The sequence below is a fragment of the Panulirus ornatus genome, chromosome 68, assembly GCF_036320965.1.
Source record: "Panulirus ornatus isolate Po-2019 chromosome 68, ASM3632096v1, whole genome shotgun sequence".
NCBI classification, from domain to species: domain Eukaryota; kingdom Metazoa; phylum Arthropoda; class Malacostraca; order Decapoda; family Palinuridae; genus Panulirus; species Panulirus ornatus.
Window position 1 is genome coordinate 26163392 of NC_092291.1, and position 17142 is coordinate 26180533.

The following is a 17142-nucleotide window of genomic DNA, read 5'->3' on the forward strand; positions in this document are numbered from 1 at the left end:
TGGACGATGCAACCAGGAAGCCTGAGGCAAGACCCGAAAATATTACAGTCTAACCCAGGCACGTGGAGGTGGGGGTGGGGTGGATGTGGGGTGGGGGAAGGACGTGGGGTGGGTGGAGGAAACAAGAGAAGCTGGGCACCAGAGGAATCTCTGGGGAGATGGAACACCCGAACCTGGCGCGGGTCCTGGACGGGCGAGGCTGAGATAAGTTGAACTGGTTTAGGAGAACAAATTAAGCATCACATTGTGGTTATCGTTGCTGACTACGAATTCACAGGCCCGGGTTCGATCCCCGGCAGGGGGCAGAGGGTGCACAGATTACCCTGCTGTTCATCCTCCCTCTGGTTGGTAGACAAATCGGTAAAGCACCACAGCTGTGACGGGCTCAGCCAGTCGATAGATTGTAACTCAGCTCGAGTTAACCCAGGAGTGACCATGGGTATGGCATGTCCCTCACAGACACGCCCGTGAACATACCAGGGGTCGATAGTTTAGTCTTGATTAACTCTCGTAAGACGAGTTAAACAATCTAAGCTGTGGAAGATATGAGGAAATCAACGAGTTCCAAAAAATACGGAAAGCTTAACTTATTTCAGCTTATCCGTGATGGTAGTGGCAATGAGGGCCATCTTGGATTCAATATATATCCCACCCTACACGAGTGACCCATTCATCGACCGGCCTCGTGGTTAGGATGAACAGCTTGGTTGGATGTGAGTCATTTGCCCTGTCCAAAAATGGAAGTCTGGCGGGCCCCCGCGCGTCCAAGTTAACCACTGCATCACAGAAGCTCATAAAGTAGTGGGAGTCATACAGATTATAGATGACCCTCTGTAGATAACTTAAATCTAGGTTTCTGTCAGGGGAGCACATGCAAGAGTTATGTATGACCGGCCCGGAGGATACAGGACCAGAGATCTGAGCGCTGTTAACTGCGCTTTGCTGGAGCGCTTTGGACGGCTGGATTTGCAAACGACGAGTGTGTAAGGAGAGTGGCGGCCCAAGCGCTGTACTTTGGGATCAATGAACTGACGAACACAACACATGACACAGGTGATGAGTTTCGTTACCTTGGTTGTAGCCTGAGACTCGTACAACCATCAGGGATGAGAAAGAGAGAGAGAGAGAGAGAGAGAGAGAGAGAGAGAGAGAGAGAGAGAGAGAGAGAGAGAGAGAGAGAGAGAGAGAGAGAGAGAGTGAATGTTATGTGAAAAACGAGGGCGTCAACGTGCAGGGCCCCATTCATCAACCAGTTTTTGAAAGGGCAAATTCTACCACAGCTGTGTGAGTCTGTCTGTGGCGCAGGGTGTGTGTCTGGGAACAGAGCAATGCACAAGATTATCTTGTAATCCCTTTATACATCAACGTCCACAGTCCACCACATTAATCTGTAAGACAGATGGAAAATTGGTTGCCAACCGTCGTGTGTTGTGGTATAGAACCATGACGAGGCTGACGGTGGAGGCTGTAGGTGTGGTAGTCTGTGCCCTCCGTGAACATATGCTGGGAGTTACAGTTTACAGGCGGACGCCCGAACCATGTCCATGAACTGGTGAAGGAACAGAGAGAGATATATGTGTGTGGAATCCAGTTTAAGAAACGGATTTTACACTAACTGGATTATCTTAGTTTTTTGGATGGCAAGTATTTCCTGCACTGGATATGATAAAATTGGTATATTAACATGAGTCTCCTTGAAATCGTTCTTCCAACAAAAAGATTATTCGAATTAATTCCTGTGGCAATGAAAACGAAAATAGGTTAAGATACTGTTTTACCTCACACCTTGTCCAGTCGGAAAAGGGGTCTATATTGTTATCATAAAAACCGTATCTGAGCACAACATACGAAGGTTCAAATCATTCTCTTTCCAAATTTCTGGCGGGTTATCCTCGAGAGCAAACAACGCGACATAGGTGTAAAGTCTGAGAAGAATGAGGCAGTACCAGCGACATGGCTAACTAGGAGAGGAGATACAGAATTACCACCTGAAGGTTGGCACAAACTGAGGAGTCTCAAAAGGATATTCTGGAGAACTCCTTGAGGTTTCTATACAAAAGATCGAGCTCAAAGGAGAAAAAAGGTTCTTGAAACATCGCCTCAAGTCCTGGATATATTTTCTCAAGTCCTGGAAACATCGCTTGAAGTCCAGGAAGCATCGCCTCAAATCCTGGAAACATCTCTTCAAGTCCTGGAAATATTTCTTCAAGTCCTGGAAACATCCCTTCAAATCCTGGAGACATCGCTTCAAGTCCTGGTAACATCGCTTCAAGTCCAGGAAGCATCGCCTCAAATCCTGAAAACATCTCTTCAAGTCCTGGAAACACCGCTTCAAGTCCACGAAGCATCGCCTCAAATCCTGGAAACATCTCTTCAAGTCCTGGAAACATTGCTTCATGTCCTGAAAACATCGCTTCAAGTCCAGGAAGCATCGCCTCAAATCCTGGAAATCACGTTGTTCTTGCACATAGAAACTTTCTCCATTGAAGTTCATTGACGTAGTGAAGGAATAGTGGGATTCGAAATCTTCCAGCATCATCTGCAATTTCGGACGGAGGGGAGCATCCACATAATCTACTCCGTCTTGGAAGGCAAAGTCAAAAACATCTTTTAACTGAAGGAATCTATGCACCAGTGTTTAACTCGGGACCAACCAAGAACTTAAGCGTTTGATAACATGATAAAAGACGTAGCTTAAAACAAAGTATGACGACCACAGAAAAAAATTTCTCCTTTTCTTAAGAGCTGAGACAGAGAGAGAGAGAGAGAGAGAGAGAGAGAGAGAGAGAGAGAGAGAGAGAGAGAGAGAGAGAGAGAGAGAGAGAGAGAGTGAGAGAGAGGTGTTATCTAAAAAAAAAATTTAAGTAAAACTTACCCAGCTCCAATCGAGTTCTTATTTCGACGCCCGTTTTCTAACAGTCAGCTGTCCTCCCAGGATGACTACAGAAGTGGTTCACTGACCGACCGATTAAAAATTACATTCAGATTTATACCCAGCCGCCCTGCGGATGAGGGGTGACTTGCAGACTTTTGAAACAAGTCAAAAACAGACTCAGTCACTGAAGGTCTCAGGGTAGTGCAGCAGCTACAGCTTCTCTGCATCGGGCAGTACACACCCATTGGCCACATGATGTGAGTGGATGTGGTCTTTGAATTGACCCAAACACCTGAAGAGAGAGTTGAAAGAGTTCTCCGTTGATGTATGCAGGTGGACGTTGACGGCCTTAATGACCCTTGCAACTGATTGGCCTCTTAAAGTCCCGCTGACTAAAGAACCAACTACAGAGCCACACAAAGACTCAGTCCATCTTCAAGTCACACATAAGCCTCAAGACAGTCACCAGTAAGGTGATACACCAGTTCTAAAGTACATGAATATTTCTGTCTCATCTCATAATTCATCCCATGAAAGCAGAGATCACCGCGTCGGGAGGAATTCTTTCCTACACCGAAGGATCGTAAGTCCGACGTGGTCTGGATACTTCGAGAATGACCCACAACCACAGGATCGAAATACCGAGGCAGTCTTTTGTGGCTGGTTGTATGAAGCGCCTGGAGGCAGCGGGCGCCTGCTGGAGGTGAGGTTCAACCTGATGGTATCTTCCTGAAGGATCATGTTCCTCAGCGTGGCACTATGAAGCAGGGAGCAGGTCCCGAGTTGGGAGAACGGTCAGATGGATGAGGTTACTACCAGTAAGTAATCTTACTTTTATCAACACTATTGAGAAAAGAAGAATGATTGACGAGGCTACAAAGCTCTTGACTAAGTTCCAGAGCAAGGACCATATTGAGAGTGGGAGTATATGTGGTCTCAGAATTATCATTAATACCTGAAGGAGGTGTTGAGGATGTTTCAGTTGGTGGATGTAGCTTGACGCTGACGTCCTTAACGACCCTGGTAGTTGATAGACCTCTTAAAGCCCAGGTAGTCTACCAACCAACCGTTTTCAAACATGCTCTTCACAGGCCAGTCATCAAATGCTTGCATTAATCTAACAATGTCATGGGCGATTCCGTTAAAAAAAATCCACATTATTATTGAATTAGATACGATTGTCATCTACTTTTAAGAATGTTTAATCACTGAATAAATCTCATGAGCTTATGATTCACTGAAATTCTATTCTCTTGGCTGTTAACTCAAATCCTAACATTTCTATCTTTACCTTCACTCAAAGCCAAATTTTCTTTATCATGTAAACTTTTTCGTGCATTAACTCGCTTCAGAATGCAATCTATCAACATATGACACTAATGCATATTCATAGCTTTAGATAAAGATCTTGTAAGCCCATCAAAAGCTAAAGGAATCTATGTTACGCGTTTTATTATCATCGGATTATGTGGGAGAGGATTTCCTCAGCTCAGGGCCATCACCTCTGACCCACCATGGCTAATGGCGGGTCAGAGGTCCGTGGAGGCAAAAGATCCCCGAAGATTACTTCAGGTAAACATTTTTATTACAATATTCCAACAGTTACGAAGACACAAAAGGCTAAATGATCCATTAACCTTTATCTCCTAAAATCTAAAAACTTTTCACGAGTGCATCTTGGATGCGGAGACCCTGAGATGACCGTGGTGTCTGAACTGCTTCCCACCCTCTCCTTCAGTCCAGGAATGTAAATGAACTCCACCAGCTACTTATGGACCAAGATCGAACAGCAGGGGGCAAAATGTTCGCCATCGTTATTCAGTCTTTTGTAGCAAACGGTTATTTCTCTTCTTATAATACTTCGGAAGTTACGAAAAACTGCGAGTTAAACTTCGGCTGTTAAAGTATAGTGTTGTAGTTAGAGTGGCCTGGCTCCGGGTGGCTAAATACTTGCCTCACATGAGTTCCACCTTCCTCAGCAGCCATCCTAAGGGTCAGCCTTCAGGAGTCTTCCCAAGGTTGAGCTCTCAGAAAACTTCCTAAGGGTGAGTCCTTAGTACCTTCCCAAAGGTTTGCCTTCAGGAACCTACCCAAGGTCGAGCCGTCAGCTGGCTGAAATACCTTTTTCAGGTACGTCAGAGCGAGCCTGGGTTTCGTGGGGGCCGGGTGGGATAATAAGCCCAACCCCCGAGGCCCAGTGCTTAGGTCCCTCACCACCAGCGGGCCGCCCTAGAGCACAGGGCCCCGCACCTCCTGAGTTGTAGGCGGGTATGATCTCGAACAACAACAACTTAGACAAGCCTTTTGGAGATATTCATAAGGGACTGCATCTAGTGCTGTGTGGGTCCGCTATACCCGCGGGCCCTCCGCCAGATACCAGGAGACAGCAGGAACTTGCTGACCCTCCACTCAAGTACCAAGGACGGGGAGGGAGAGAGACCCGCTGGGGTATATACGACCCACGACTCTCCCTGGTCCTCACACGTCGACGACCAACTTTCATTTCGTTTCACGACCCCAGCCCCACCAAAGACCACCCAGGCGGAAGAATTCTGATACTGTCATTACGTCTCACTTCCTATCGCTCAGCCAGCGGTGAAACGATGCAAAACAATACGAGATCTCCCTAAATGCACCGAGTAATACCTTTTGGGATGGACCTGTCAGAGCAGAAAGGCTCTTACGTATGTTAATGACTCGTTTCGTGATGGCCCTTACGGTGTGGCCACGTAAAGGCTATTCTTGATACCAGTGTTACTGAACAGCTGTAAGTCGTTAATGGGATGCATGGTGGCCAGGTTGTCCTGTGAGGGTAATAAGGGCTTATGTTGTACGTTCTGACCACTTGAGCACACGACAGAACGACCCTTTGAGTACGATTCCTTGACCACAGTAGCACAACGGTACGACCACAGGCCACGATGTTACGACTCTTGAACCCAACGGTACGACCCTTGGATATGTTGACCTGGCCTTTGAACTCGGGTCACGCCATCATACCGAGAGGTCTTATCATCGTGATCAAAGACAGTATTGTCGTGCTTGGAGGTCGAACTACTGTACTGAAGGGTGGCACTGTCGTGTTCAAGGGTCGTACCCTTTTGCTCAAGGGTCGCACTGTCGTGCTCATGGGTCTTATTCGCTCAAAAGTTAGACAAATCTTAACACTAACATAAGAATTACACGCAATACACAGCAAGACACACCAGCGTCACATGATTATACCGTGGACGGTTGGGATCAAGAGGTTGGGCCGTTCGTGACACAAGAAATATACTAATAGAAGAGTGACGTCACACTAAGGAATGACGTGAGCGTGTGATGGCGTGACGACTGTGAACCCACAGTTCGAGCGAGCTATAAAACCAGCGACCCGCCTGCTGGCTCACTGTGAACCACGGGCTAGACCGCTGACGGTCGCTAATTACTGGGACGGCGGAGTCAGGACATCGTCTACGTCTCAATACGGGGAGCACACGCCTCCCGTACGCTTGTAGGGAAGGGCGTGCCGCGTCCCAGCCTCGCCCTGACCCACACACGAGCCTTACGGACGGTATTATGACACCACGGGCTCTGAGAGTCATCTGTGAGTCAGTGTTGTGTTATGAGAATTCTATTTTCTTTCTCACGAGACGTGGACACGCGAGCCCTTAGGTCAGAACCAGGGTGGTCGACCCCAGGTGACCTCTTAGGTCAGTGCCGGGGAAGTCGACCCCAAGTGACCTCTAAGATCAGCACTAGGGATGCCGACCCCATGTGACCTCTCAGGTCAGTGCTAGGGAGGTCAACCCCAGGTGACCTCATAGGTCAATACTGGAGAGGTCGACTATAGGTGACCTCTTAGGTCAGAACTAGGAGGTTGACCCCAGGTGACGTCTTAGGTCAGTACTCGGGAGGTCAACTCCAAATGACCTCTCAGGTCAGTATTGAAGAAGTCGTCCTCTAGTGAAACTCGTAGAATGAACAGGTCCAATCATACCAAAATTGCAGTCATACCAAAACTAAGTCCTTCCTAATTCTTGGATACGAAGAGGCAGCAGGGACCCGCTGGGCCCTCCATCTAGGTACCAGGAGAGAGCAGAGACCCGCTGGGCCCTCCATCCAGGTGTCAGGAGTGAGCAGGGACCAGCTGGGCCATATCAGTAACTACTCAAATGATCCAAATGATATCGCATGATATTTCTATGTTTTCAAGAATTTTCAGGTTACCAAGACGAAGTCACTGCGCACACTAGTCATGCTGAGACGCACCAAATTTCTAATTGACATCATGAAAGCTCTGACATCCTTGGTATATATTTTCGGTAATGATTACCATAATGTTATTCAAATGATCCTGATCACAGTAGATGTCTTAAGCCCTCCACTGTCTGTGCGTCGGCGGCAAATAAGTCTGTTGAGGATCAAGATAGGTTGACGCTGGGCATAGCGAAGCACCAAGCTTAAGACTCCCAGTTACTTGAAGCCATCTCATCATCCCTTGAGCACGACGGTACGACCCCTAGAGCATGACGGTGCGACCCTTACAGCACGACGGTGCGACCCTTGAGCTCTAAGGTACGACCGTTGGACACGACAGTTAGATCCATTGGCAAAACCTTACGACCTCTGAGCACGAAAATACGACCCTTGATCAAAACAGTTCGACCTTTGGGATATCAAAGATTAGCCTCTGACCTGACCTGAATGAAACGCATGACCTGAGGTCAAAATTTCGCAAAGTCATCGATATATATATATATATATATATATATATATATATATATATATATATATATATATATTTCTTTCTTTCATACTATTCGCCATTTCCCGCATTAGCGAGGTAGCGTTAAGAACAGAGGACTGGGCCCTTGAGGGAATATTCTCACCTGGCCCCCTTCTCTGTTCCTTCTTTGGGAAAAAAAACAAAAAAAAAAAAACAAGAGGGGAGGATTTCCAGCCCCCCGCTCCCTTCCCTTTTAGTCGCCTTCTACGACACGCAGGGAACACGTGGGAAGTATTCTTTCTCCCCTATCCCCAGGGATAATATATATATATATATATATATATATATATATATATATATATATATATATATATATATATATATATATTTCTTCTTTTTCTTTCAAACTATTCGCCATTTCCCGCATTAGCGAGGTAGCGTTAAGAACAGAGGACTGGGCCTTTGAGGGAATATCCTCACCTGGCCCCCTTCTCTGTCCCTTCTTTTGGAAAAAAAAAATTATATATATATATATATATATATATATATATATATATATATATATATATATATATATATATACATATTGGAAAAGATCACAAATGAGCGCGTGATCAAGTAGATTCCATCTAATCCACAGGAAAATGAAACACAAGTTACTAAGTGCACTTTCATGTGATGATTATATCATCAGGGGAGATACAAGAAAGAATTATAAGAGTCAGTAGATATACAACGAAGAGAAGTAGCTTGGACGCCATTTGGTAAACAAGTGACTACCCGAATGGAGGTCGGGTGCGTTCGAGTCTGGCAATATGCTTATCATAAAATTTATTGTGTGGACAAGAAAGGGACCTGTTTGCAAATTTCATTAACAATAAAGCTCCTCTTGTATCTCCCCTCATGATGTGATCATCACACGAAAGTGCACTTGGGAACTTATCGTAATTCATTTCCCCGTGATTAGAATATATATATATATATATATATATATATATATATATATATATATATATATATATATATATATATATATATATATATATACATATATATATATATATATATATATATATATATATATATATATATATATAGGAGTTGTGGGAGTATGTGATAGAGTGTAAGAAAGTAAATTCTCGATTAATATGGGTAAAACTGAAAGTTGATGGAGAGAGGTGGGTGATTATTGGTGCATATGCACCTGGGCATGAGAAGAAAGATCAAGAGAGGCAAGTGTTTTGGGAGCAGCTGAATGAGTGTGTTAGTGGTTTTGATGCACGAGACCGGGTTATAGTGATGGGTGATTTGAATGCAAAGGTGAGTAATGTGGCAGTTGAGGGAATAATTGGTATACATGGGGTGTTCAGTGTTGTAAATGGAAATGGTGAAGAGCTTGTAGATTTATGTGCTGAAAAAGGACTGATGATTGGGAATACCTGGTTTAAAAAGCGAGATATACATAAGTATACTTATGTAAGTAGGAGAGATGGCCAGAGAGCGTTATTGGATTACGTGTTAATTGACAGGCGTGCGAAAGAGAGACTTTTGGATGTTGATGTGCTGAGAGGTGCAACTGGAGGGATGTCTGATCATTATCTTGTGGAGGCTAAGGTGAAGATTTGTATGGGTTTTCAGAAAAGAAGAGTGAATGTTGGGGTGAAGAGGGTGGTGAGAGTAAGTGAGCTTGAGAAGGAGACCTGTGTGAGGAAGTACCAGGAGAGACTGAGTACAGAATGGAAAAAGGTGAGAACAATGGAAGTAAGGGGAGTGGGGGAGGAATGGTATGTATTTAGGGAATCAGTGATGGATTGCGCAAAAGATGCTTGTGGCATGAGAAGAGTGGGAGGTGGGTTGATTAGAAAGGGTAGTGAGTGGTGGGATGAAGAAGTAAGAGTATTAGTGAAAGAGAAGAGAGAGGCATTTGGACGATTTTTGCAGGGAAAAAATGCAATTGAGTGGGAGATGTATAAAAGAAAGAGACAGGAGGTCAAGAGAAAGGTGCAAGAGGTGAAAAAAAGGGCAAATGAGAGTTGGGGTGAGAGAGTATCATTAAATTTTAGGGAGAATAAAAAGATGTTCTGGAAGGAGGTAAATAAAGTGCGTAAGACAAGGGAGCAAATGGGAACTTCAGTGAAGGGCGCAAATGGGGAGGTGATAACAAGTAGTGGTGATGTGAGAAGGAGATGGAGTGAGTATTTTGAAGGTTTGTTAAATGTGTTTGATGATAGAGTGGCAGATATAGGGTGTTTTGGTCGAGGTGGTGTGCAAAGTGAGAGGGTTAGGGAAAATGATTTGGTAAACAGAGAAGAGGTAGTGAAAGCTTTGCGGAAGATGAAAGCCGGGAAGGCAGCAGGTTTGGATGGTATTGCAGTGGAATTTATTAAAAAAGGGGGTGACTGTATTGTTGACTGGTTGGTAAGGTTATTTAATGTATGTATGACTCATGGTGAGGTGCCTGAGGATTGGCGGAATGCGTGCATAGTGCCATTGTACAAAGGCAAAGGGAATAAGAGTGAGTGCTCAAATTACAGAGATATAAGTTTGTTGAGTATTCCTGGTAAATTATATGGGAGGGTATTGATTGAGAGGGTGAAGGCATGTACAGAGCATCAGATTGGGGAAGAGCAGTGTGGTTTCAGAAGTGGTAGAGGATGTGTGGATCAGGTGTTTGCTTTGAAGAATGTATGTGAGAAATACTTAGAAAAGCAAATGGATTTGTATGTAGCATTTATGGATCTGGAGAAGGCATACGATAGAGTTGATAGAGATGCTCTGTGGAAGGTATTAAGAATATATGGTGTGGGAGGAAAGTTGTTAGAAGCAGTGAAAAGTTTTTATCGAGTATGTAAGGCATGTGTACGTGTAGGAAGAGAGGAAAGTGATTGGTTCTCAGTGAATGTAGGTTTACGGCAGGGGTGTGTGATGTCTCCATGGTTGTTTAATTTGTTTATGGATGGGGTTGTTAGGGAGGTGAATGCAAGAGTTTTGGAAAGAGGGGCAAGTATGAAGTCTGTTGGGGATGAGAGAGCTTGGGAAGTGAGTCAGTTGTTGTTCGCTGATGATACAGCGCTGGTGGCTGATTCATGTGAGAAACTGCAGAAGCTGGTGACTGAGTTTGGTAAAGTGTGTGGAAGAAGAAAGTTAAGAGTAAATGTGAATAAGAGCAAGGTTATTAGGTACAGTAGGGTTGAGGGTCAAGTCAATTGGGAGGTGAGTTTGAATGGAGAAAAACTGGAGGAAGTAAAGTGTTTTAGATATCTGGGAGTGGATCTGGCAGCGGATGGAACCATGGAAGCGGAAGTGGATCATAGGGTGGGGGAGGGGGCGAAAATTCTGGGGGCCTTGAAGAATGTGTGGAAGTCGAGAACATTATCTCGGAAAGCAAAAATGGGTATGTTTGAAGGAATAGTGGTTCCAACAATGTTGTATGGTTGCGAGGCGTGGGCTATGGATAGAGTTGTGCGCAGGAGGATGGATGTGCTGGAAATGAGATGTTTGAGGACAATGTGTGGTGTGAGGTGGTTTGATCGAGTGAGTAACGTAAGGGTAAGAGAGATGTGTGGAAATAAAAAGAGCGTGGTTGAGAGAGCAGAAGAGGGTGTTTTGAAGTGGTTTGGGCACATGGAGAGAATGAGTGAGGAAAGATTGACCAAGAGGATATATGTGTCGGAGGTGGAGGGAACAAGGAGAAGAGGGAGACCAAATTGGAGGTGGAAAGATGGAGTGAAAAAGATTTTGTGTGATCGGGGCCTGAACATGCAGGAGGGTGAAAGGAGGGCAAGGAATAGAGTGAATTGGAGCGATGTGGTATACCGGGGTTGACGTGCTGTCAGTGGATTGAATCAAGGCATGTGAAGCGTCTGGGGTAAGCCATGGAAAGCTGTGTAGGTATGTATATTTGCGTGTGTGGACGTATGTATATACATGTGTATGGGGGGGGTTGGGCCATTTCTTTCGTCTGTTTCCTTGCGCTACCTCGCAAACGCGGGAGACAGCGACAAAGTATAATAATAATAATAATAATATATATATATATATATATATATATATATATATATATATATATATATATATATATATATATATATATATATATATATATATATATTATCCCTGAGGTAGGGGAGAAAGAATTCTATCTCAGTATTCCCTGCGTGTCGCAGAAGGCGATTTAGAGTGATGGGAACTGTGTGCTGGAAATCCTCCCCTCCAGTTTTTACTTTCCCAAAATAAGGAACAGAGAAGGGGGCCGTGGGAGTATTATCCCTCTATGGCTCAGTCCTCTGTTCTTAACGCTACCTCGCTAACGCGGGAGATGGCGAATATGGGAGCAGTGAACCAAAGATGACGACCATCTATCCCTTCACCCACAAGTGAGGTGGGAGGGTGTCAGGTGTGACGTCAGGTATTTACCCCCGGCAGCCGTGGCTGTGGTACACGGGAGCAACATGCGGCCCTGGACGTGGTTCACTTCATACAGTGGGAGGAGAAATTAACACCCGTGGTGTCTACAGCGTCTCCTCTCCATTCACACTTTGCCACTTCTACTTCTCTTGACCGTAAAAAGTTATTAAAAGTTTACGGAATTCCTTCAGTAATTTTGACATTTATTACTCACAGTATGACCATGCAATGACAAGGCCAATCTAACGCACTAACTCTTGAAATAATAAGAGAGGCTCAGCGAAACATTCTGGAACGTTAATTAGCTCTCGAACCAAAAATGGAAAAAGTACAATATATCTTAAGCAAATATATCATGGCTGTGTGTGTGTGTGTGTGTGTGTGTGTGTGTGTGTGTGTGTGTGTGTGTGTGTGCGTGCGTGTGTGTCACTGAGGTCAACAGGCCTGTGGTTGTGTGGTGTATAATTAAGCAGAGATGTACAGATGACTGGACAGAAGAAAAGTAAACTGCCCTCCTGTTTTTAAGTGAGGGTCCATAACAAATAAAGCTTAAAGATAAGTCAGTTGTATATCAACAGACTGTTATATTTCTTTCTTGTATCTCCCCTGATGATGTGATTATTACACGAAAGTGCACTTGGGAACTTATCGTGTTTCATTTTTCCCGTGGACTCATATATATATATATATATATATATATATATATGGGGGTGGGTTGGACCACTTCTTTCGTCTGTTTCTTTGCGCTACCTCGCAAACGCGGGAGACAGCGACAAAGCAAAATAAATAAATATATAAAATATATATATATATATATATATATATATATATATATATATATATATATATATATATATATATATATATATATATACATACTGACACTTAGAGTATGATATTCTCAGTTGTATTAATGATCACCTGTGCTCTCAGTAACCCACAAAAACCACTGTGCCTGAGGATGACAAGCAAGCTCACTTTCTCTGTGTGAAAGTCTTGAGCCAGACCTCATGTCACTCTCACACTATCATCTCTCAAGGCAGGGGGGAGGGAGGGGAGGGAGGGGAGGGAGGGGAAGGAATTTCTACGATACACTATACATCAGTGGTGAGATATCTCGAGATAATCTCAAATTTAAGAGAGACACATGATGATGTATCAGCATTATCAGTACACGTCAATTATGAACTAATAGAATCTCACCAGACGGTGCCGTAATAGGAGACGGTGAAAGTACTTGATGGCTTCATCACCATAACTGACAGTGTCTGACACTCGAGTATCAGCTGTGTGTATCATCCACGGGTTATTAGACTCAAGTGTAAATTTAACTACACGACATCACAAGACTCAGGAGGAGAGAGTTCCTCCCCAGCCCCTCACAGCCGCTTGACTTCATCTACCTTTACGACACGCAGGAGATACGTGGGCAGCAGGCCTCTTTTTCTTTTCGGAATTCCCCATCAAACTCTTTGTTCCTTGCTGGCAAACCCTGGTGGAACCTTACCAGGGCCAGGGAGGCAGTCACCTGCGTCTCCACGAACACAGAGTTTACCACAGCAGAGTCTGAGGCCAGCCAGGAGAAAGGGACGAACCTAAATTTACGAAACAAGATATAAAGAAGTCCTGTAGTGCGTGAGTAGTAGGTATGAGTATATGAGTAGTACATGAAGTCTAGAAGTTGTACGGTAGGAGAGAGATGGGGCCCGGCGACTGTCCAGGACCAACAGGTGGTTACAACACACACCTGACGCCTCTTTTGTCTGGGCTACACAGCGACCGCCTTACGATAAACTGGTGTGATTTATTCTTGCTGTGAGGAGGTCCGTCTGGCCTTGGAGCTAGGGGGATATGTGAGAGAGAGAGAGAGAGAGAGAGAGAGAGAGAGAGAGAGAGAGAGAGAGAGAGAGAGAGAGAGAGAGAGAGAGAGAGAGAGAGAGAGATGCTCCATAAAAACTCTAAGGTATGGAGCAAAAAATAATAGTTACGGTGGGATTAATTAAGCCGCACCTGCGCGTACGGCAGTCACATGAGGCGACAGCTCAATCAACAGAGGACTACGTCTTCCACAGTCACTACGAACCTGGCAAAGAAAAGGACAGAATTTTATCCCTTCGTCGCTATGAAACCACAAGTGTCGCTCCTGGCGAAGGATCAGCAGATCCATGGCACTAGGAGGTGCGTAGGAGCTGGACAAACAAGGATGAAGGACAACACTACAAGGAGAAGGTGAGGAAGGTAGGGTTACTGGTCCTCAGGTGTTCGAGTCGGGGAGGTGAGGTCGATCATTACCCTGGTGGTCATGTAGGGGGGGTCGATCGACCCTCTCTCTCTCGTGGTCATGAGGAGGGACGGGTCGACCTTTTCCTCTATGTATGTGTAACGATGAGGTCGATGTCACTGGCCACCAACACGGCCTTGCTGCACGTGGGTGATGAAAGTATGATAAGTGGGGTGATGACGCCTCTTGAAGAGGTATGTAGTATACGGAGACGAACAGACGGGTAGACAGAGAGGTAGGGAGACAGAAGGATATGAAAAAGACGGTCGTCGCCGAGGATTGTCGCCGTCTGCTGGCGTGAGATAGGCAAGGGCTGCCAACCGAACCAAATGACACACACACACACACACACCTCCCCGGCCACACATGGCGAGGTGGGCAGCAGGAAGAGGGACGATTCGATTAAGATGTCAGGAGAGGTTAGGGCCGTGTCCAGCTGACACGGCTGACACCTGATGGTTGTCTGGCCACCAGAGAGCATATGTTTCCAATTATGGGCAGGAGAGACAAAGGAAAGTACGCTTAGAATTCGATAATGGACCAGAAAAAATTAATGATCTCAGCACTGCCTCTCCTTCATTTTGTTTGTCTTCTCTCCTGTTTCCTTTCCCTTATCTTGTCTCCATATATATATATATATATATATATATATATATATATATATATATATATATATATATATATATCCCTGGGATAGGGGATTAAGAATACTTCCCACGTATTCCCTGTGTGTCGTAGAAGGCGACTAAAAGGGGAGGGAGCGGGGGGCTGGAAATCCTCCCCTCTCGTTTTTTTTTTTTTTTCCAAAAGAAGGAACAGAGAAGGGGGCCAGGTGAGGATGTTCCACAAAGGCCCAGTCCTCTGTTCTTAACGCTACCTCGCTAACGCGGGAAATGGCGAATAGTTTGAAAGAAAAAAAATATATATATATATATATATATATATATATATATATATATACATATATATATATATATATATATATATATATATATATATATATATATATATATAGATATATATATATATATCTTTTATCTATTTCACACTATTCGCCATTTCCCGCATTAGCGAGGTAGCGTCAAGAACAGAGGACTGGGCCTTTGCGGGTATCCCCTCACCTGGACCCCTTCTCTGTTCCCTCTTTTGGAAAAAAAAAAAAAAAGAAAACATCACTATCCTTCAGCATACAAACTCGTCATAGAATATCAGGTCTTGTGGCAACTAGCTTTCCCATGAATTTGTCAGTTCCTCATGACTGGATTGGGTGGAAGAGGTGTAACAAAACCTTAGAAATAAACGCAACAATAAACGTCAGAATCATGACAAACTGACTAATCAAATGACGAACTGTACGTAATGTTAGACATGGGAATTCAAGCCCTGGTATGTTCCTGTTATGCCTAGAATTGGATGACTCAATCAAAACCTCGTTCACCCATAACCACAATGTTATGCCAGTCTATACCTTCCTCCTACACCAGTACTCACGAGGGAGTAGAGTTCCTGATGGTGGGGGAGAGAGGGTTGTAGATTATGACCGAGAATGATGGTTGAGTAATACAGCGGGGACGTCCTGCAGGCATCAACTGTCCCCAGCACACCCATGTTGAACTTCGTTACAAACCAAAATTACGAAAGAAGTGTACAGTAAGGGTAATGACCCTGAACTACGGCAGATAACGCTTCTGCCACCACCACATACCGTGTGTGTCTGTGAAACGTCATATCATCTTCGTCTCTGTGTGTCTCCCTCTATGGACACATTCTAGTCAGCAAGATAACTTACGAACGATCCATAACATAAACTTAACACTTTCTCCCTAAGTACTCCCTGTGGAGGCGACGAACCAGATTTTGGGGCACGTAATTGCATGAACCTGCATATTGATGAGTAAAAGCGTATTTCTTTTGGACTGGTCACCCAAGAATGCCAGGTGACTGGGAAGTTCAGGTTTATAACTCACACAGACAAATGTTGTGGAATACGGAGCTATTCAGATTGATGAGCTCATTAGCATATTCATTTTTACAGCTGTATATTAAGTTCATGGCGAGATATTCAACTACACAAGTGCTGCTTGCTTCCGTTGTGGCTGGCGCAGGAGAAGGGACGATCCTCTGTGATTTCGGCAAAGATTCCAACAGAAGTGTAGCATTCAGGTGGTGTAGTTGGAGCACTGACTATGTCTCCTTTAAACATCTTGGTGTCTCAGTCCCATGTGCTGCAGTCAGTGCGCAAAAACTAAGTCGACAATGCACAGATAAACTCAGAGCTCTTCAAGCTGTCGCAGGGGACAACCCTAATTATGGTGCAAATATCAGAATTGTTATAATGACGTACTTAGCTCATACTGGGTCTCTAATAGACTACCATGCACCAGTTTTGGTCCCACACAACAGCAAAGGTATCAACAGACTTGAAATAATACAAAACGAAGCCCTAAGAATCATACTTGGTTGCTCGAAGTCCGTTAAAGTACACAACATGCAGAAAGAACTTGGTATTCCCAGCACAGAAGACACAATACTTGAACCAATGTTACAACAGGGCCTTGTTCTCTGATGGTATGACTCCTGTGGATAGCATGACGTCCCTCCACGTCTGGTTACCCCATCACACAAACCAGGTATTAATGCACGCCCCTCCACGTCTCGTTACCCCATCACATAGATCTGATATTCATGCACGTACCTCCACGTCTGGTCACCCATCACATAGACCAGGTACTAATATACGTCCCTCCACGTCTGGTTACCCCATCACATAGACAAGGTATACATGCACGTCCCTCCACGTCTGATTGCCCATCACATAGACAAGGTATACATGCACGTCCGTCCACTTCTGGGCACCCATCACTTGGGCTA

At 44.5% G+C, this 17142-nt stretch overlaps 1 protein-coding gene across 3 annotated transcripts in view; it reads right to left on the minus strand.

Annotated features, from left to right (window-relative positions):
* Positions 1–17142, minus strand: part of Vang (Strabismus domain-containing protein Vang) — a 679794-nt gene that overhangs the window by 252899 nt on the left and 409753 nt on the right. The window lies entirely within an intron of this gene.